We start from the raw sequence: 22264 nt of genomic DNA on the forward strand, positions 1-22264 counted from the left end.
TTGGCAGGGTACAGGATGCCAACCATCAGAGCTTACATCTGCCTGTTTTTAAAGCATGAGGAACAGGAAGCAATTTTAAAGAGCAGAAACCCAGTGGTGCAGATAGTACCCACCCAGACCTTGCACCCAGTCAATTCGGTGTTCCCACATCGTGATCAGCTCCTCAAGTGTCCCCTTCCCCCAGGCACTGTGCTGATGAAGGGAGAGCCATGCTACTGGAGACCAACACCTTTGGCCAGCCCCCTCATCACTGCCCATCAGCATCTGGGAAGCTCCAGAGCAGCATCTCCAGTTGCTCACTCAACACAGAGTGGGAAGGAAGGCAGAGAGAAATGGGATGCAGCAAAGTGAGGCAGACACAGAGTGAGGGATTACTTTTTCTTAGTACACCAGAGATGATTCTTTATGAGTTCACAGAGTTAACACATTTCAAGCGGACTACTAGAAATTTAAATGAAGTGTGCACACCTAACTCAAGTCCCAAATGGGATATACAGTGCCCAGTTACCATAGCAACTTTCCTTTCAAAGTGCAGGACAAACCAGATTTCTAATAATCCACACTACTGCAATTGTGAGAACAAAATGGACAAGATAACTATTGATACACTTTTTTTTTAAGTGCCTAAAAAACAAAGCAAAATGAATAAAAATATTTCACTTCAGATCATAAAACCAGGGTTTCTTTCAAGGAGATCAAGAGAAAACCCTATGCACAACAGAGAGATTCAAAAGAAAGAACACAATGAGTTGTGAAAAAAATCATCAGGGAGAACAGGATGGTCCCCATGAGCTGAAAATTTGACATACAATACATCTCCATTAGATGAAAGCACATCCTTTTAAAATGTTATTTAGTGTAAAGTTGTAAATATATGTAATCCCTAGTGCAATACCTCAAAGGCTGATCAGGTAAGAGCTTTCTTTAAGCTCAGGTCACTACTTCATACAGGAAACATGACCTTATGTGGAAGAAATCTTTCATTCACTAATTAGCATTTGTGCTTTTATAAGAGAATATTCCAGGTTTAACCTGAGCCAAAGTCTCACCACTGTGTTATGGGAATTAATTAATCTTGTTAGTGAAACATCATACTCTTCCAAATCAGTGAGCTGCCGACTACTTGCTACAATGAAAATGGCTTGCCTTTGTGAACATTTCTGCAAATGTCCAGCTTGGTTATTTATACTGCGCCTTTTAGAAATTCCTCATACATTTTTTCAACTGATTCATCATTTCCTTTTATTCAATGTTTAAACCGGATATGAAGGGACTCTTATCAATTGTTCAGAAGCATCCTCATTTTAGCAATGGATGAAATTTCATACTATTCCCTTAAATATGACTGCAATACTGAAGTGCAGCACCAGTAAAAAAGTTGGGAGTTTGCCTTCCTTTGGGATAAATGGGAAAAAAATATATCTTGTTATCATCACAAAGAAAAAAAATCTGATGTTCCTGTAAACTATGACTCATTGAATTTCTTGGGCTTGTTTTTAACTTATTTTTAAAGGAATCTTAACAACCTTTTTTTTCAGGAAGTTTAACCATTGCAAAACTTCCTTTTCCTCCAATATTATCTGTTAAGAGCCTCCAAGACATCTGAGATTAGCAAAACTGTAAGCTTACCTCAAAAATGCTGGCAGTTAAGCAGAGGGTCACAACTCTTAGGTTGTTACAGAGAAATAAATGGGTTATTGAGAGGTAGTACGGAAATCACAAATCCATTAGTAATATGTAGTCTGTCCTAACCATTCCCATGGCAGAAGAGTTGGAACTAAATGGTCCTTAAGGTCCCTTCCAACCCAAACCAGTCTAGAATTTTTGGATCACCTTTGGAACACTATCAGCCACCAGCTTCAGACAAGATCATTGTATTACTGCTATAGTCTGAACTCTATTTAGGGAAAAAGAAAAAAGTTAAAACAAGATTCATTTATGACTTTAAGTTCTGTTTACCAACTGAGTAGGTAAGCATTTCAGAGTGTATGTTCTCCATAGGTTGCAGAAATGTTAACCAGTGACAGCATCAGAATTAAGACACATCTACAACTTGCTGAGAGAAGGAAAGAAAAATATTAAAAAGAAAAGGGAAATAAAAAGTTGAAAATCACACTTTGTCCGATCAGTTTTACAGTTTCTGAAACGCCAGTTGTTCATCTTAGCACACCAGTAGTCTCAAATGGTGAAGGTACTGCTAATCAAAAGACTCCTATTACAAGAAAGGTTTGGGCTTGTATTTAGGCACAGGAGTGAGAGAAGAGGTAGGGGAAAATAATCTCTCTTCTGGGTAAATACTTATGTACAATGAAGTGGAAGAATAAAGAAATTAAAATATATGGGTTCACATACTACAGCCTTGCAAGAAGAGCAGCGGCAAAGTTAAGGGCCAGATTGCTCAAGTCACCCAGGAACTCCGTTTGTCTCTTCCTGCTCTTTTGGCTCACAGCCCTTTTAGATGAGAAAAGTGACTGTGTGCCAGTGGTGCTCGTGTGTCCCGAGTGCTTCAGGCATTTTAAAGACAGATGGAATGCTGTGGCCTTCATTCTCCAGGTCTACATTTTTAGGCATCATTTTGCACACCTTCAGTGTTATGGGCGGACTCTCAAGAGCCATTACAGAGATCTAGCTTTCCGTCACAGCTCTGCATCTGCCCTCTTGAAGGTATCATTTCTCAAATGCTCATTCCCACTCCCCAAAGTAAGTATTCCCAACTTAGGTTCCTCTTGAGAGCAAAATTTAGCATCTTTCATGGTATAATCATCAGCTAAAGCACTGTACCCTTCTATTAAACTTGCATCTTAAAACACAGTATTTTCTTCAATTGTCCAAAAATTACATAACCTGCTTTTAGCAACCTGTAGGCAAAGTGTCCAAAACCCCTTTTTGCTGCCACTTTCCCCCTAATTGTCCAAGCTCTCATGACTACAGTCTCCTCTTCCTTTACTCTAGGGAACCCATTTGAATTTGAATGATGGTGCCTCATGTTTCATCCCTGTTAGATGAACCAGCATATCCATTTCCTGCACTAATAAGTTTAAATGAGTAGTGACAGTTTCCAGTCATGCAGAAACATAGGCAGACTCAGATGTCATTCTCAAAATGGTAACTGATTTGAGAGAGAGAGCATCACAGTCAAATTGCCAAAATAGATACCTGTTTTTAAACGACTCATTAAAATACAGGGCAGATCAAAAGGCCTGACAGCAAAAGGATTATTAGGAGAAGAAAAAAAAACCCACCGTATTTAATCTGTTAGCTAACGTGTTAGAATCCCCAAGAAGGTAAAGCAATTTTAGTTTCAAACAAAAGTACTTGTCTGTGTGAGAAAAGACAACTTATTATTAATTCAAGATAAAATCATGGTACTGGAGGTGAGCCGTTTTATTGTTTTCACAAGACTTACCAGGCTGAACTCAAGATAACAGAAGAATCCCACGGCTTTGCAGAAAAGAGATAAAAGCTACAAGCTCTGGTTTCCCAAGTGGCAGCACTGACATTCCCCACTCCAGACCTGTTCACTATCGCTGTCATAGCCCTACCTGATATCATGGCTAGGAATTTAATTTTTTAGCATCACTGTGGCAGTCATTTTGGCTTTCACTGTCCAGTAGCTAGCAACAGAGGTCTATAGCCAGTGCAAAAAGATCTGGACACTGTAGAAATACATGGAAACAAAAACAGTTTCTTTTGCTCCATCTATACAATGGGCACTTTGAAGAGCACAGGGTTCATAAGAAAGAAAATTAGTGATACACTTCCCATTTAACTGTTAGCCTTCAAAGGGGTAAGTCTAGATAAAGAACTGAGTGAAAACACAATGAAGTGCCTCATAGTAGGGGATCCTGGAGGCTCTCCTGGCTCTCAAGGGCCACATACTGAAGTTTTAATGGAGGTGAAATGAGCCCCCATTCATTACCATTCTGCTCAGTCAACAGCACCCCTCTTCATCATCACATCACTTACTACTGCTAGTACACCTAACCCTACCATGCCAATACTGAAACACAAAAGCTAATTCTTCAGCCTGGCAAGCAACTGAAAATTGTGATGGATTTCAATACAGAAGAGCTTAGACAAGTTTATAGTAAAAGTTGTTTAGCTTAGTTTGAGACAATACTGAGTAGTAAGATTGAGGATGAGCAGTCTTATTTCACTCATTAGCCAATGAGTGAAAGAGATCTCAGCTATTATGAAATGAACAGCCGCAAACCAAAGACATTAATCCTCACATTTACTTCACTAGGGTGCACGTAGCACCCAAAAGATGCTATCGTTCATTAAACACATCAATCTCTGACTTTTCACCTCTCATTTGAAACCTACAGCTAAACAAAGTAAGCTCAGAATCAACCTATATGTAATGCAGCATTTTCAGCCTCTCTTCACCACACAGTCTAAGGACAGTAGCATTTTAAGATTTCTTTGTAGTTCATATCCCAGTGACATACCAGTGAGAGAGAGCAATCCCAGAGCGATGCAGAGGAACATTAAGGAACATTAAGTGGAGACAAGGGAGACCATTAGGTAGTTTTATATCCTTTCTTTTTCTCAGGAAAAAACCCTCTCATCTCAAATAAACAGACGGGGTTTCTTGGTTTATTTGCTTTTATGTCTGGAGCTTGACATTGCCCAGCAGAGTTGCATGAAAACAGAACGCTCGTTTAAAATAGTACAGACTTCAAACAAAAGATGTGTCTCACAGTAAGATGAAGACAGAAAAAAAAACTTAACAAGAATGTTGACAAACTCTTTTAAATTATTTCCAAATGATTTAAGCTCCTATTAGTAAAAAAAGCACACAATTTTTTGAGGGGGTTGTTTTGGTATTTTGTTGTGGGTTGCTGTTTTTATTTGAGATTTTGGGCCTCAATCTCTTAAGCATTTAAGTTTGACAACAGGCAGACAAGTTGTGCTATTAATATCAGCGAAACAAGTAAGTATTTATAGATCAAGATTTTGATCCTGATCAACCCTCTCCCCCGTAGTTGAGGGCAACTTCTCATGGACACCGCTACCAAGCTTTAGCAGTGAACATTTCCAACAGGAATGAAGAACACCTTCAGACTGCTCAGAGTAGGTCTCAGGCAATTCTCAGTAAGTTCTGAAACAAAAGATTGCTGCTTACTACAGCCAGTGAAAGGGGAGAAGACTTCTTCCTCAGCCACAAACATTTGAGTACCACTATACACCAGAGCCTATGCTACATTAGATTTTAAAGTGAACTCCATCAACTACATCATTGTCTGGAACATATCAACTGCTGAAGACAGCAGTATGTACGTTGTGTACAATATGTACATTACCAGATGTGGTTTTCCTAGGAAAGACACTAGATCTAGATGAACACAAAATACACAGCTCTTGCAAAACTGGAAAGAACTGAAAAACTATCTGCACAGAATACGTACACATATTGTCTCACAGGCATAAATGAGGAAAGAGCAAGAGAGGGCAAAAGCCCTGCATTTTTTCTGCCAGAGCAATGACTCAGTGAATTTCAAAAAGCGCTAGGGGGAATCTGTGTCCAGAGTGGAGAGTGCACATTTGGACCATAATCACATATGGTTTCTAATCAGTGAGTACAGTATCAACACCCCAAAGGCTGTGAAAAAAAAAACACTCCTGTACAACAAAAGTGACCCTAAACTCCACAGATATGCATCATTTTTAAGGTCAGTTGATCCCTGAAGGCACATGTCTACAACAGAATAGAACAGAGGAATATCTGGAAGTCTCCATTATTTTATGTAATCATGGCAACAAAACTGCCTCAGAACATTTCCTTTTTACTGGAAGTAAGAGTCCCATTCAGGGGAGGCATGCAGGGAGCACATAAAGAGCAAGGTCATCTGTAAAATTACCATGCACTTTTCTTTACAACCTAAAGAAGTCACTGCACTAAAGCTCTCCAAGGGGGGGGGGGGGGTTAAGCCCAAGGAGGACTTGCATTACTTGTGACACATTCCCACACAGTCTTTGTGGATTCAATTTCCTACATTGCCTGAAGTGACATCTGCAAATCTTGTTCACTAGCAGACATAAGGGAGACAACAACCACAGATAAAAGTGTTACTGCTGGCATTATCGGGAGTGCTAGCACAGCATGCATCTGGACATCCCAGTCACTGTACAACACCATCTCCATGGTCTAGGAGGTAGGAAGGCCCCATATAGGTTCGCCTTTCAAATGTCAAGGTGAAACTATACCAGAACCTCTGCAACAGTTCTACGGATTTCTCCCACAGGACAATATAGCCTTTAACTCTTACAAACTGTTCTGCAACCAAGCATCTCAGTCTGCCGTTAGGGCAAAAAATGATTACGCAGAGAAGTATGTAGTGGTTTGGAAAGTGATCCGAGTTTGTACAATTTATACAGTGAAACATTAAAAGAAAGAAGTACAGACTCCAGGATCATCTGCTTTTAGCCTGAGGTTTTGGGGGAAAAGGTCTGTATGCAGAGGAGGAAATCTCAGAGGAGGAAACATACAAATGCAAACAAGAGCATCTGAAGGATAGCACCACATACTGGCATTCACACAATTCAAACACAGAACCACTCAAAATTCACTGATGTACCAATGCTGCCAGAGGCAGGTAGTTTAAATTATTGTGTCTATCTTCCTCAGGCCAAAGAATCTTGTTTTGTGCTTTTCTACCAGAAACAGAAGAGCAGAAACTCTCCTCCTTCATACACTCTGGAGGTCAAACTAGATGATGTAATGATCCCTTGTGGCTTTAAACAGGTTTTATAGATTATCTGACTTAAAAATAGACCCAATGTTTAAATAATAAAAATCTCTTGAAAATGAGTGCCTCCTACAACAAGCTTCCTGCCACTAGCCAAGACCTGGAGAACCTATGACCATAGGAATTGTTGTAATAAACCAAAGGGAAAAATCTTAGGTAGATACCCTGAAACTCAAATTTCATCCCACTGATTTATCCACCTGAAAAGCAAACAATATGTATTATTTGCTATCTAGTCTGCTTTAGCTAGGTGCAGATCTCCAGAAAAGCATGCAGACAGATGATGTGTCTATGGTGCAGACACCATACCCAAGTTTGGGTACTGGACCAATTTAACCATGGCAGTAAGGACCTCAGTCCTCAGCCTGAAGGCATGAAGTGCACCACATCCCATGCAACTGTAGCCTGTTTCTGGTACTGGGAGAGTACAATTAAAGCCGGCTTGGACATGCCTGCACTGTCCTGACATCTCTGCTGTAGGCACTCCTGTGAATAACTGAATTCAAAGCCTGTCACCATACAATAACTGCCAGAGGTCATGCTGTCACAGGTCAGACGAGGACCGGAACTCATTAAATGGACCAATATGTGTTGAAATTTTCCTCCCTTTTCAAGTAAAAGGGCAAAGGAGGAAGTACAGGAGACATGTGTTGTCATCTTGTCAATGGAATTGCTCCTTGTCAGCTACACCATTGTTTTAACTTGTCACAAGCACAAGCAAAACAATACAACACAACAAACCTCACCAACTTGTATGAAGAGCCTGGAAGTCCACTGGAAATCACTTAATTTCGTAAGCCAGTGAGTACATGAACGATAGGAATGAGACTACTTTGCTCATGTGTGTTGACAACGCCAATTTAATTTAATTTATTATATATTTATTATAAAGCACCACGAAATGCAGTGTGGAATTTCTTATAAAAGTAATTACAGTCTAGTAATGCAAGATCTCGTTGAAGCACACCATTAATTCCTTGACAGTTAGGGAACAAGCCAAATACTCTGTGCAAATACAGGATTAGCAAGGTTTCAACACACATATTTCCTTGCACTTAAAATGTGCAAGGAGCAAAGCTTATTAAAACAGCATTTCATATTATGATTTAAAATGATGGCCCCTCAGGCAGATTCTCTGTACATCAAAAGATAGCTATTACACTACTATATGTTACAGTCTAGGATAACAGAAAAAGAAATTCCTACCAAGTTGCTGTACTGCTCTACATAGGGAGCATAAAAAAGTTGCTCTTTCCTACAGCCCTGAAGAAAACCCAGACTTTTATACAAAATGAGGCGTCACTAGCCTCACACAATACAGAAAGAACAGCTTTAATACAACACTAAGAATTGTCTTCCACTTTTAGCTGCTGAAAATATTTTCAGCAAAGCAACATTTTGTAATCCCACCATCCCACCACCATTTGGGACATCTCTATATGGGCCTCAGGGTTATATTCCCTCCCTCTGTGTGTTTAAACTGCTTCTATTTCTATGCAGAAGGACTTTGTGATTGTACGCTTATAATTGTTTTTAAAATAGGATTTCCCTAAAATTAAATAAGTAAATAAAAGGCTAGTGCTTTTTTCTATGCTCAGTTGTCCGAAAATTTGCTTATACATAATCTTAAAGGACTGAATCAGTTTCCTTCTTTGCATTATTTCTGGTTTAGAAGTCCTTGCAGTGCAGCCACTACAAAGTCATGCTGCACATAGTCCAGAGTCATGGGACCTCTCTAACGTGTTAATTTATCATGTCTTCATAATTAGAACTGATCCAGAAGCTATTAGTAAGCATCTCTAGCAATTTAAATAAGCATTATCCGAGATATTAAGATATGATTAGAAACAGATAACTTGTTGTAGGCAGTTTGACAGCCTAACGTAGTAAACTAGAACCCCCTAAAAATCACCAGAAATGTCTAACAACAATATTCAAAGTAGGATCTCCTAACGAGCAATTGAGAACGCTGAAAGAACTCACAGAAGGTGTGGTGTTCCTCCTATCCTATCTCAAATGTTTACAGTAAGAAGAACAGAGAGTTTTCTTCAAAGCAGTATTGCTATCATCAATCCTCTCCAACATTCCAGCAGCACAATATTCTTCTTAGAATGCAACTGAGTAACCCCCTCAGATCCTCAGGAGGTGTTAGGAAAGTAATTGTTCCCCCTCAGTATTCCTTTGTTATTACTTTCTCTTTTATTTTTCATACCCTTATTATTTTAGGCAGAAATTACTTGGAGATATTATCATCAATTTACCAAAATAGAATTCTCCTGCATTTATTTTCTTTTAGATGAAAGCTCTACAATGAAATGGTACATTAAAGCTGAATCCAATGATTTTCTACCTAGTTAAAACTGACTGGCCCACTGAGTCTTTAGTTTAATTTCCCCCTCTTTCATTTTGCTAAGTAGAAGAGAAATGAATCTACCTTCAAGCCTGCTGGAATCAATCTTCTTTTCCATTTCTCACAATTTGTAAGTCAGAGGCTTAAAAAGTGTTCATATCCTCTTTTAACAAGCTGGTTACGCGAGATAAGCGCAAGAACATTAATAAAAATAGCTCAGCATTAAGTCATGAACGTTTTACTAAAAAAAAAAAAAAATCCTAAAAAAAAAAAATAATCCTAAAAGCTAATTGTGATTTATACCACGTCTCTTCTTCTATACTCCCAATTATCAATCATCTCCAGAAGATGCCTTGTTTTACATACCAATGTCATGAATGCAACTGCTGCCAGCTCACACCTAATCAGGTGAACCACCAAGCAGCAAAGACTACTCCCCTGTTAGCCCTGTGACTTGGAGAAGCTGACATACTGCAGAAGAGGTTTTATTCTTTCACAGTTATGGACTTCTTTCTGTTTGTTTTGTTTATCGAGTTCTTCACAAATATTTCGCAGCTGGAAGCACAGCCTCTCTCAGCTCAGCTCAGCTCTCCCGCACGCTGTACCTTGACTTTTACCACCACCCTCAGTGTCTCCCGTGCTCATGAAAACTGTATCTAGAATAACAACAATACAACCACCATCACTGAAACTTTTTATTACTGCAATTACAACAGAGAAGCTAGAAGTAACAGTTACAGTACTTAGCATTTACACGGTGCTTTCTATCTTCAAAAGGCTGTATAAACATTTGTTAATTAAGACTCACAGAACTCCTGAGAGCCAGATATTTTTTGTTTATAAACAGGAAAACCAAGGCAAAGAGACAAAACAGCTGGCTCCAAAAACAAGATCTTGAGATGACTTTTTAAAAGGAAATGGAGATCTCTTTGGACAATAAGAACTTTCAGGGTTATAAAAGTACAGCTTAAAATACTCAAGGAATCCAATGGCATAGTCTCATGCTGTGCGCATCCACCCCCTCCAAAAAAGTCAGCACACTCCTTCCCCAGGAGGAAGTCATTCACTGCTGCTAACTGCTCTAAACTCATTGCTGCTGGGGAGCACGAAACACTGGGCTGCACATGCCAGTGGGACCACCTCATCTGCCAAAGCCCCAACCTGGAAGTCCAAGCCCCTCTGAAGAAGGTCAAACTGTTGATAAGCAGCACAGAACAGTGACTTCAGTCACCATCAAGACTGAGCCTCCAGAGCAACTTGCTTGTCCTCCAGGGCTATATTCTGCTCTGTCACTATTTAAGAAACATATGAATGCTCACTTTTCTTGCATGTCAACATTCAGCTTGAATACAAAAGTGAGAAAACCTGTAAATTCTAAGCAGAAAAGAACAAATGCCACCATGTACTGGAGGCACTTTTGAGAGTATCTCGCATTCATATTCAGTAAGACATTGACTGAACAGACTTTTGTGTGTGTATCAGACACCTCAGTCACACAGAGAAAACAAATGCCTACACACACTCTTAACACCTCCTATTCAGGTCTTGAGCTCTAAAACTGCTTGAAGGAAGCTTAAAATTACTGCCAAGACAAAATACATGGTGTTAAACCTTTAGAGAATGCATTACTTTTAAAACCCTATCCCACAAAGACTTGACTACCCATGTAAATTCACATGTGATATGTCCCACTGAGATCAATGGGTCTGAAATGCATTTCAGAAGATGCTGGAATAAAGACTAACTACACAAAATGGGAAAAAGAGTTGGTTTGTGAGCAAGAAAGAGCTTTATTGCAAGAAGTGGCATGAAATGCATTCTGCGAACCTGGACATAGGGCACTATGTGCAACCAAAGAGTGAAGCAGAACAAAAAGGGTAGAAAAAAACTTAGAGGATAAATAAACAGAAACAAAACCCCTTGAGACTAAAATTATATCAAGACTCAAGAATGGGATGGATTAGAATATGGAGGACTGTAGAGAAACATGGCTCGGGCAAGTGGAAAAGGAAGAAAAACATTGAGAACTCACCCAGGGGCCAGGCTGAGCAGGGAGAAGTACTGAGACCAAAGCTGAAGGTAAGGCTCAAAACACAGCAGCACTTTAGCATAGAAGCAGCCATGAGAAGGAAACCAGTGGCTGCAAGGAAGAAGCTGCATTTGTTTCTTGGCAGTGGTAGGACATTCGTCACACAGGGGTGACTTACCTGATGGACACTAAGGTACAACGTCCAGATTCCTTACTCTGTCCTGCCCTCTGTACATGAGATAGCACTAAGAGGCTAATCACCGGATTTATTAGCCATAACAAAGTTTGCAGCTAAAATAGGAACAGACTCCACCCTCCACTGTCCCACCACCCAGCTCTCTGCCCTCACCCCTGGACAATTCTTTATCCTTAAATACAGGAAGAGAAGGAAACAGAAGAAAAGAAACATTACACTAAGGTTGCGAGAGCATGGGAAGAACTGCAAAGCAGTAAGTAATGCTATAATAGTGGAGTAGAGAGTAAGTAATTCCACTTCAGGAAATGAAAGCCTGAGATGACATTGAAGTAAAAAGAAGAAAAATGTGTATTTATATACATAGCCTACCATGCAATTCTGAAGATGAAATGTGTATCTGTATCTCCAACTGAAGGCAGTATAATGCACTCACTGGCTTTTTAAGACATGTTGTGCAAAACTGAAAACTACTTTAAAGGCACGTCTATAAATGTCTGACATTTCCATGCCAATTTTAAAATTGCACAGAAGATCCTCAAGCTGAATTTTATTACAACTTGATATCACAAGCTCATGATGTACCTCAATTTCATTGCATAGTCTTTGCTATATTATTGTCATACGCATTCAGTTACAGTGAAGAACTCGACACGCAAGATGAATGTCTCACTCTTTGTACAAAGGTCTCACATTCACATGCTCTGAGTAATAATGCTGAACATTGAAAATGTTTTTACGATACACTGGGATTCTCACAGGCACTGAACTCTTAATGAACCCCTGCACCAACCAGACACCTAACTTCCTGAAACACCAAGTGTTAAACCCCTTATGTATTAGAAAAAGAAAGCTTTCTCAAGGCTAATTACTCCAAATTATATTTTACACTGGAAACAAAGAGATCTTTGACGTGGGAAATAGAGAAGACAACCCCTCAGACACACTGTGGAAGCAAGCGAAAGAGCGGTGACATCGGAAGAAGAAAGAGTACATCAGAATGATGAGCAGAATCCTCAGTCTTCATGAAAGGAGTATTCAGAGGGCTGAATTAACATTAAGCCCTCCCAACCACCCCAGAATGAAAGGAAGTGCTCATTAACCAAAAGTTCATGTTCCAGGTGAAAGGCAAATCACTACCAGCATTAAGTGAACAAATCACAGCAATGTCAAATTCCACCTTAATTTAAAACATTGATAAAATTAGGATAATCTTGTGTCTTACCAGGCATCTGTAGGTACTGAAGAGCAAATGGACTTCTGTAATCCCATGTATTTCTCATGGGTTTTAGATCAAGTTTCATGCAGCTGATTTGAAGGGTATGTTCAGGTATCATTTCCCTTTCCTAGTGGGTTTGGACCTATACTAATGAACAGCAAAAAGGTACTGTTTCTATCTTACTTTCAGCTTCTCCTTTCATTTGAGCCAATTTCTAGAAGGCAATGGGGAGGAGAATGAAGAATTCATGGGAGAAGCAGCAAGCCTTGTGCCTGCTTTTCTACTTGGTTGAATCTTTAAAAACACTTTTGCATGCAGCAGCAGAAATCAAAGTAATACCTACAAATCCCATGATTCTTCCATTTATTTTCCAGCTACAAACACTCCCAAGCTACATATGTTAATGCTCACAGTGATACTCTTACAGTAGACTAAGGCTGAAGCATCCAGCAGTTACAACACATTCCAGCCTCCTGCCCCAGGAAGCAGTTATGGAAACTTCACAATTAAGTCAGCTGAATACAGCTCCTCTACACTCATGGAAGGTTTCAAAGAAGTCAGATGTTCCCTTACCTTCAGTGGTAATCTATACAATCCAGCAAATCCGTAAGTGGTAACATTTTGGATTATTAAAAGAGAATTCCTCCATCTCATGTAAAACCAATGCATTTTTTTTAAATAAGTAAATAAATAACAGGTTGTCTGCACAAAACATACTGCACATTACTGAACATCCATAGCATCTACTCTCATTCCACAGACACCATTCTTAAAATGGTGAGGTTTTACTAAACAGTCTGTTGAAATACTCAAAGGTTTCACAGCATCACAGGATAAGAGGTTCACCATTTCACAACCTACAGTTTTATACAGGTTTGTTCGGCATATTTTCCTCTGTAGTTTTATGGAGGATATAGCAAATTCCATGGTCAAAATGCCAACCAGAGTGAAGCTTGAAGAACAAATGCAAGTAGAATCCCCAGTCTCACCATCAGTACTGAGGATGACATTATGCATGAGAAAACCACAGAAAACCCCAGGAAAATGGGTAACTTAAGCAGAGATTTAGGAATTCCATGGAAAACACTAACCCTGCACCTTTGAAGGTAGAGACATCTGCTCTGCCTATCCAGAATGTGTACGGTTGCTGAAATCTATTCAGGAAAAGACAAAGGTAATAAATAAAGTAACTTGTAATCTGCTATTTCCACTTTAGATCTTAATCCTTCACAGATTCACAGCATGAGTAACTTTTATTACAGAGACACTGGCATAGAAAGGGAAGGGAAGAAAGTACTGGAAGCATTCACCAGTAGAATTCAAGGCCCTATGTTGGCTAACATTTTAAAAAAATCACTGAATCTGTCATTACAGAATGAAATCAAAGGCATGTGTTAGTGGTTGTGGGCTACAGTCACTGCTTAAAATGAAACCACGTACTCAAAAGCTAATGCTAACCTTTCCATTCGTAACTGATTCATTTTTTATCCGCCCAGTGTCCATGACAAGCAATTAAAAACAAAACAAACAAAAAACAACCAAACAAAATCCCTCCCCACAAAACAGATCTGAAGGCTGTTTCTTCCCACATCATCGTGGCCTTTCCAAGGTGGCTGTGACTAACCTCATCAGGCAACAAAGCAGCATTACGTAGGATCTTTGTGTATCAAACATAAAAGACACCTTGTCTCACCTTTCTATTTCAGTGTCAGAAGAGCTATGTTTTGTAAACAGTTCTGCAAATGCTTTCCAATACACACACACCAAACAGTCCCACTGATTTAGCTGAAACTTTAAATGACTTTATACCTAAGTTCATCTATGGGCACAAAGGGGGAGAACTCCAGCAGTCATTCAGGACTGCATTAACAGGCAAAGTTGCCAGCAAACTCTAGAATTCGGATGACAGCCATCATCTAACTTGAGATCTGGGGTGGGAAAAAGAAATTTCATGGTATCAGGGTTAAATCAAGATCTGCATGAAACCATGAGAAATTCAGCGTGTTGGATGAATAAATTGGTGGAGCTGAGATAAAATGGCAGTGGTTACAGCCCTCCCTGAAAGCAAGAATTCTAGTTTTGGGAAATGTAAAGTGTTTAACACTGGAAAAACTAGAGAACTACCGCTGAAAACAAGAAATTAGCCTCTAATTCCTTTGTAAAAATTCAATATATAACTGTACTACTAATTTAGTTACAGATGGCATTTTTGGTGACTTACAGTTTTAGCAGGTATTGTGTAAATACAGCCCTACTATGAGGAAAAAGGGCATTTCAGGCATCATATTACTCTCTGTACCACAAAGCAAATACTGAGGGTTCAAGATCAGTTAAAACCCATCTAATCATGAGCTGTTGGCTAACCTCCTTGGGAACCCAGCTCAGGACTAGAATGACGAAAACTTGTAAATCCTATGGACAAAGGGGTCACAACCAGATGCTGTTAAGTGAGAAAGCAAGAACAAATCCTCATTTCAAAGGAAATGTGAGAAACAGCCATATCCACATGCAGAAAATAAAATGCGTGGCAAATGCACCTTTCCAGTTCTCTTTGAATGGAGATGTGAGGATCGGGCCACGCACACTGTACCACGAGCAACACAGCTCGAAGGTGTTAAATGCATTTTCCTTCTGCCACCAGCCCCACAGCAGAGAGAGAAGAGTCTGGAGGGGTCATAGACCCAAGGGCTCCATTTTTCTGTCTGGCAAAGCTGTATCTTCAAGAAAATTCCATACCTTTTACCACTCATTCATCGTTCCAGAAGACAGAGCAATGCAGGAATTGTAATTAGGAATATAAGAGCAACAAGTGCTAGAAACTAAAATCAAAGTTAGCAAGCACTTTTATGAATGCAGTCTCCATTGTGTGGACTTGAAGTCTTCTGTTACCTCACTGCAGTAGCTGAGAATAAAAGTTCTTATATATTTGACACTAAGGGCACCAATTACTCAACTTCAGATGTTTAGATTTTAATAAGCTTTCACTCACAGGGAAAAAAAGTGCAGCAGTTAATGTGACTGATTTGCTATTTACAGCTAGACTGTGGACAGGAAGAAAATCAATCATATTTCACAAATTTAGCTGTCACCAAGTGCAAAACTTCTGCATTTTTTTTTTCCGTCTGTGAATTACACAGCAGAACTAAGTATCTTTAGATCAATCTTGCCCTCTCTATTATAGCTATATGTAACCCAGCACATAATCACTATTGGGTTTTGTTGCCTGTAGGGTGCTACCTCCTCCCAGTTAAATCTAATGGGATGCATTGGCTATTTGCAGAATTACACGCAATCAGAAGCATGCATTCTGAGCTGCGAGAAGGCATAACTCAATACTGCTGCTATTATGAGTATGTGACAATAGAAGCCAGTTGGACAATTAAAGTCCAAAGCCACTTATATTTCCACAGCCTCCCCCAGTAAAAGCAAGCAGCAGCCCCAACCCGCTTCTGTGGAGCCTTGAGCACAGTATCTTGTTACCTGACGATACCCGTATGCTGATAATGCTACACTCCCTGTGAACTGTGAATCAAGATGAGATATGCTGTGTCTGCCTTACACCTTGGAAACCCTGTGACCTCTTTGCAGTCCCCACTGCTCACCAAGAGGAAACAACCAACATATTTCAAGCCTGGCCTTGAAGAGAACCACTTCTCAGAGGGCAAGCCCTGCAGCATTTCCATGGGCATTCCATGGAAAGGACACTGGTCACACAATGCTGATTCAGTAATTCCAGTTGCTAACAACAAAAATGGTCATTTTTATGTTCCCCCCTGTAAGCAACTTTTATAGCTGACATACAGACATTGCACAATCACAAACAAGAAGAAAGATGGTTAATAGGAAGGGAGGAGGACCACATTTTTGATGATGGAGAGAACAATTAAAATATGATCTACACTGCAAAGACACATAAAATTCACCCTTTAGTCAATATTTCAGCAGAAACACCACAGAGCAGTAGCACTTTTATCTTCAGTAATTCACTTTAATTAAACAAAGCAGACTCCACCAAAGGTCCTACTGCTGCATGTCCACAGTTCCGAGGGGTACAAGACCCATGAGCCAAAGCAAAGCACAGCTTTTGAGCGGGAGGGTTGTTTCCCAAACAACATCATAGAATCACAGAATAGTTAGGGTTGGAAAGGACCTTAAGATCATCTAGCTCCAATCCCCCTGCAACAGGCAGGGACACCTCCCACTAGACCAGGTTGCCCAAGGCTCTGTGCAACCTGGCCTTGAACACTGCCAGGGATGAATGCCAGTTTTCGTTAAGAAACATTTGTTCCACCCTTCTTCAACTGCCTATTACTAGCTGGCTTTAAATTAGGCTTTAAAAGAAGGGTTTCATAGATACAGCACAGACCTACTGAGGTTACGAGGGGGCAGGAGCACCTTAGCTCATACTGCAAAATGCCACAAATCTGTTTCCCACCGTGTGCCCAGGTCATCCATCATGCAGTGGTGGATGCATAAAGGCACGCATGTCATGGTAACGAGGGGAGCAGGAAGAGTAAGAAAGCCAGAGAAAGTTAGCAGATAGAGAAGATAAGGAGGAAGCCGGGAGGGCACAGCACCAAAGAAACACGGGCAGGCAACAGGATAATCCCTCCTGAAAGCTGCCCTGCGCCAGCTGCCAGCAATACATCCCGCCTTTGCAAAAGCGAGCTTAACCATCGGGGGAAAAACACCACAATAAAGACAGAAAGCCAAGTCACCTGGCAGAAGGTGAGGCAGGAGGGCACAGGTACGGACTCTGCCATTCCCGAGTACCGGCGGGATCCCGGCGGGCAAGGTGCGAGCAGGTGTGGCGGCGGCTCGCGTTACCGCGAGGGAGGAGGAAAGCACACGTACACCTATACATACACACCGAGAGCTACGTGTGCACCGAGCCACGGCGGCGGGGCAGGGCAGGGCAGGGCAGCAGCGCTACACACCGTCCCCAGCCGCCGCGGCACAGCCCTGCTCAGCGCGGGGTGCCGGGAGGGAGTTTCCCAGCGGCCCCTGCCCGAGCGGAGAGCGGCGGTAGCGCCCGCCCCAGGGGGACCTGGGGTTAATGCCCCGCGATTCGCCATGTTACGAAGCCGGGCGGCTTTGGGGGTCGCGGAACAAAAAGGGGGTCTCGGCGATCAGGGGAAATCCCGCCCCGCCAGCCCCTTACCTTCCCTTCCGGGCGTCCTCCTCCCGCGCCGGGTGGGGGGGGGCGGCGGCGGCGGCGGCGGGGTCCGTTCGGTGCGGCCGGGGATCCCAGCTGCCGCCGGCCAACAAAGTGCCGGAGCGGCGCGGGCAGGGCGCCGGTCACCGGGAGCAGCGGCGGAGCGAAACGGAGCGGAGCCGAGCTCCCTCTGCCGGCCCTCCGCCCCGCCCCGGCCATGGCCACGGCCCCGCCGACACAGCCACAGCCCCAGCCCCAGCCCCAGCCCGCGGCCGGGGCGGTCCCGCGGCGAGGCAGCGGGGGGTCCCGCGGAGCCGACCCATTCATGCGGGCTCTGCGCGCTGCCGGGGTGCGGAGCCGCCGGTCCGCTCCCTGCTGCGGTTACCCGGCGCTCACGGAGGTGCGGAGAGCAGCACCCCGGGGCCGGGCTGAAATACGGGGGATGTTTAAAGTGATCGCAAGCGTTCACCAAAAATAAGAATTAAAAAAGCCACACACAAAACCTACCAAGACTCCACAGCAAAATCCTTCCCCGAAGAAGTAGGTGTATCTAAGGCACCTTTGGAACAAGTGGGCTATCAGAACAAAAGTCCCCCGTCCTTACTCTAAATCCCAGATGAAATCTCCCAGCTGTTTATGTTGTTTCCATCTGGCACCACATTCCTCCTGACCCTGACAATTTACACGTGGCTTTCACTTGGCAAGGGGGAACAGTCCCATGCACAGATTACAATTGGTATGCTTACAGGTAGCCAAAGTCTTCACGCTATGCTGTTGTCACAGTCGTGATTTCTATAATGAGCCACTTCCACTCCTAAAACCAGGCTGTTCTCCTAGAATCAGTTTTCACTGATTTCACTTTCCAGTAAGTTTTTGTCTTTGGTGACTTGAGAGAAAAACTAGAGAACATCAATCTTTCAACACCATCAGCAAGATGAAAAGAACCCCTTTCAGGTAATACATAGTAAAGTTAATCTGATTTTTGGGGTTCCGTTTATTGGATTGAATTGCCAATCCTGAAAGACCTACCTCTTAATTTTGCCCCGACTCTCCTTCCAGGTTTCACCAAAATTCCTCGTGAAGATCAAAATCAGATTTAGACCAAACACACAGAGACTTCCAGGACTGAGCCACAGTTATCCAAACATAGCAACAGGTCCTTTGTGCTTGAAAGTTTATGTGATTCCAGGCCTTCTTCAAGAAACCCGCAGAGGAAAAGCATAAACTAATGAAAGAGCAGCTGCTTGCTGAAATTTCCACTCAGTTCCAAGAAATGAGACTTGGCAGGTCCTTGCTTTTTATAACACTCCGTGACTCATTTACAGAGGCAGGTGAAGTCAGAGCCATCACTGCCAGAGTCGTGCCCCTGACGGCTTCTCCAGGAAGAACATGGATTTTCCTAAGCACTTTTTATGAAAGAAGGTACTGCTCAGCTGCTGTTTGCCGCGGTTCGGTTGCTGAATCCCTTCTCAAGTGGTGCTAGTCCATCCTTGACCTGGTGTTTCCCAGCAAATCTTCCCAATAATAAGGTCGGAGCTCTGCAAACTGTTCTTTGCCTGGCTGCCAGGAAGGTTCAGAGCCGTAGTAGGCAGTGGGCAGCAAGCAGGCATAAAGCTCACTGCAGGCTTCCGTCAACCAAACAGGCGAGAGTAACCTGAGCTTGCAGATCAGACTGGGGGAGGTGGGGCCTCTCTCCACAATTGTTTAGAAGTTCACCTTAACCTTGCCTCAAGAGAAAAAAAGCCACCCCTAGAGAAAAGAAAAAGCAGTTCAGCCAACTTGCCCTTCCTGGCTGTGAGCTGTGAATGCCCCTTGTCACACTGCATCCTCTAGTGGTTCTGTCCCTGCTACTTTTTCTGCACATAACAGGAAAGGACAAAAAAGTCTTGTGAAAGCGCGGTGGAAGGAGAGCATTGAGTCCACTTTTATGTACCTAAACAAGCAATGAAATGTGCAGATAACAATAATTTTTCTTGTAAACAGGAATTTTATTTCCAAGAAGCCTTCAAACCTTCAAGGATCAGATTATCGGGAGGTCTCCTAGGTCATTCATGTGAATGAACCCTTTCAGGAACACTGACATTAAACTGACATTTCCAGACTATTCGTGCCAGTCACCGTGTGCTGTGACACACTCCCTAGGTAATTAATAATAATAATAGTAATTTATACAAAAAAGCACTTACCCCATGAGAGGTGGAAAGGAATACGAGAGATGCTGTTAAAGAAAAGGTCGGTGACTGCTTCAGTCCTTGGCAGGGACAAACAGTGCCTTTCTTCCCCTTCTTTCCTGGAGAGAAGCCCAAGAGCAGCCCCTGTTCCAATTCCTTTTAACAAAGGACAAAAAACAAATGCAGAAGACCACTGTGGGCTAATATTTTTATTTGCTTTTACTTGGGAAGAAAATATTTTGAAGGGACAGAGAAAATCAAGAAGAACATGCAAAGAAAGTGGGACATGAGGATGAAAAAAGGGAAACCAGAAGAATAAATGGCATAAAGATTTGGGGAAGCATACATTCTATTTCTGTGCTTTAACTACTTTTCTTCAGGATGTGTACAGTAGGGATGGACATTTACAGAATTATATGATTATAAAACTAATGTTGCTGCAAATTGGAAAGCAGAACATTGTAATTGAGGGGATGAAGAAGACATGTTTTGGGGGAAAAAACTAAATACACCGAAGAATTTGCTTCTGTCGTATAATAGCCTAAAGATCCTTTCCATGCTGGGAACCTGCAGAATGACTTACACACAATGAACAACTTACACAACTGTCTGGCAGACCCAGCAGAGTCTTTTTGCTGCCCCCCCCCCCCCCCCCCTTCCTGCATGGAATTCAGCCAAACACCACGGCCCCAGCCAGTTGCAATCTCCTTTGCAGGTGTACATGCCACAGAAGGCACGGTGTGGGCAACAAACCCTTGGATTCATGGGGATTGCCAGTGTCTGAGCTGTATTGAAATTAGATATCTAGTGGTAAATTTGTACAGTATTGGCTGCAGTAGGCTTCGGGATTTAAGATTAACTGCCTGACAGTGGAATTTCCACTCTCGCTAAAAACAGACACTACTGTATCTATAGAGTTTTCAGGACAAAACCATACAAAGCAAGCCTGATTCTTCTCGTGATTTTAAGCCATGTGCAGCTACAGTGCGAAACAGCAGAATTGTTCCTGATTTAGGATTGTAAAAATGTGAGGTTAATCTAGAGGAATCCACAGCAAATGACAGAAACAAAGGAGACTGGCAATCGGTCTGTGCTCCTCTGTTCTTTATGTTGTGATAAAGAAAAAAAACCACCCAAATACAGAAAGCATTTATTTGCTGCTTAGGTAATATTACAGAAAACATTTTGCATAAAAGCTAAACATGGTCCTATCTAGAAAACAATGCAGGTCAGAAGATATGAAGAATCATAAATCATAGAAGGGTTTTGTTTAGAAAGGACCTTAAAGATCATCTAGTTCCAACCCCCCTGCCATAGGCAGGGACACCTTCCACCAGACCAAGTTGCTCAAAGCCCCATCCAATCTGGCCTTACACACTGCCAGGGATGGAGCATTAGCAACTTGTCTGGGCCTGTTCCACAGTGCAGATTTTTTTTCTAATATCTAATCTAAATCTCCCCTTTCAGTTTAAAGCCGTTCCCCCTTGTCCTGTCACTACATGTGCCTGTAAAAAGTCCCTCTCCAGATTTCTTGTAGAATAAGTATAGTGATCCTTTTAGCCCCAAAGTAATCTGTAGTCTCATTGGGAGTTTCTTTGGTGTGTGTTTAGTTTTAAAATATTCTGCTTAAATGTAACAACCCTCTTTTTAGACCATTTTCAGTAGTAACTATGTGAACATGATTGTTCTAAACTTGGATTTATTTTGAGTAGTAAATCTATGAATAACATAATGACCTCAAAACTGGTGAGACAGATTTGCTCTAAACATGTTGGGGACATTCTGTAAGCTTCTGAAGTAATCAGGAACCTAGGGTCTGCTAGGTTCCAATGTGTTTGGTTTGGTTTGGTTTTGTCCCATCCTTCAGAAATGGAATTCAAAAATAATTATTAAAACCCTCCTCTCTCCCCATAGGCTTTGGACCATTAAGAAGTAGTTAACTGACTCCTTTAGTGAAGAGCTTGTGCTTTGTCGATTAATGCAAAATTACAGAAGCTACTTGTATTTTCTTTCATTTTCTTTAATAACCCTTTCATTTCTTTCAGGTTGGTGCAGCAAACAAAGCAGATCAGAGAGCAACCCACAGCCTAAATGTGAAAAGGAAGGAGGAACCCAGAGGGTCTGTAACCCTCTCCTGGCAGAAACCAAACTTCAGACTCAGTTCTGAAGCAGAGAGAAAATGTCCGGACTGCTTCTGGCTGACTCAGACCCTTTATCACAGATGCTGAGACACAGCAGCACAAAGGATTCCCAGAAGCCTCATTTCCAGCCAAGGAATTTTTCTCCTGAAGAGCTCAAGGATATGGCAGAGAATATATAAGGCAAGAACAAGACATCTGTCAGGGTGCCATCACGGCGCAGAACTCCACGTGACTTCCAGTGACTGTGATAGACA

The 22264-nt window shown here is 41.9% G+C and overlaps 1 protein-coding gene across 5 annotated transcripts in view; it reads right to left on the bottom strand.

Annotated features, from left to right (window-relative positions):
* The window catches only part of EPS8 (EGFR pathway substrate 8, signaling adaptor), a 136309-nt gene extending 116994 nt beyond the window's left edge, over window positions 1-19315 (bottom strand). For 2 of the 5 annotated variants that reach the window (XM_062616728.1, XM_062616731.1), the window contains exon 1: window positions 18728-19050. The gene's annotated coding sequence lies outside the window, so the exon portion shown is untranslated. Of the gene's footprint in view, window positions 1-18205; window positions 18327-18727 lie in introns of those variants that run through there. The other 3 variants (XM_062616735.1, XM_062616730.1, XM_062616736.1) reach the window with 3 other exon arrangements.
* Window positions 19316-22264: the final 2949 nt, after the last annotated feature.

The sequence above is a fragment of the Pezoporus occidentalis genome, unplaced genomic scaffold, assembly GCF_034315485.1.
Source record: "Pezoporus occidentalis ecotype Australia unplaced genomic scaffold, CSIRO_AGI_Poc_V1 ctg19, whole genome shotgun sequence".
NCBI lineage: Eukaryota > Metazoa > Chordata > Aves > Psittaciformes > Psittacidae > Pezoporus > Pezoporus occidentalis.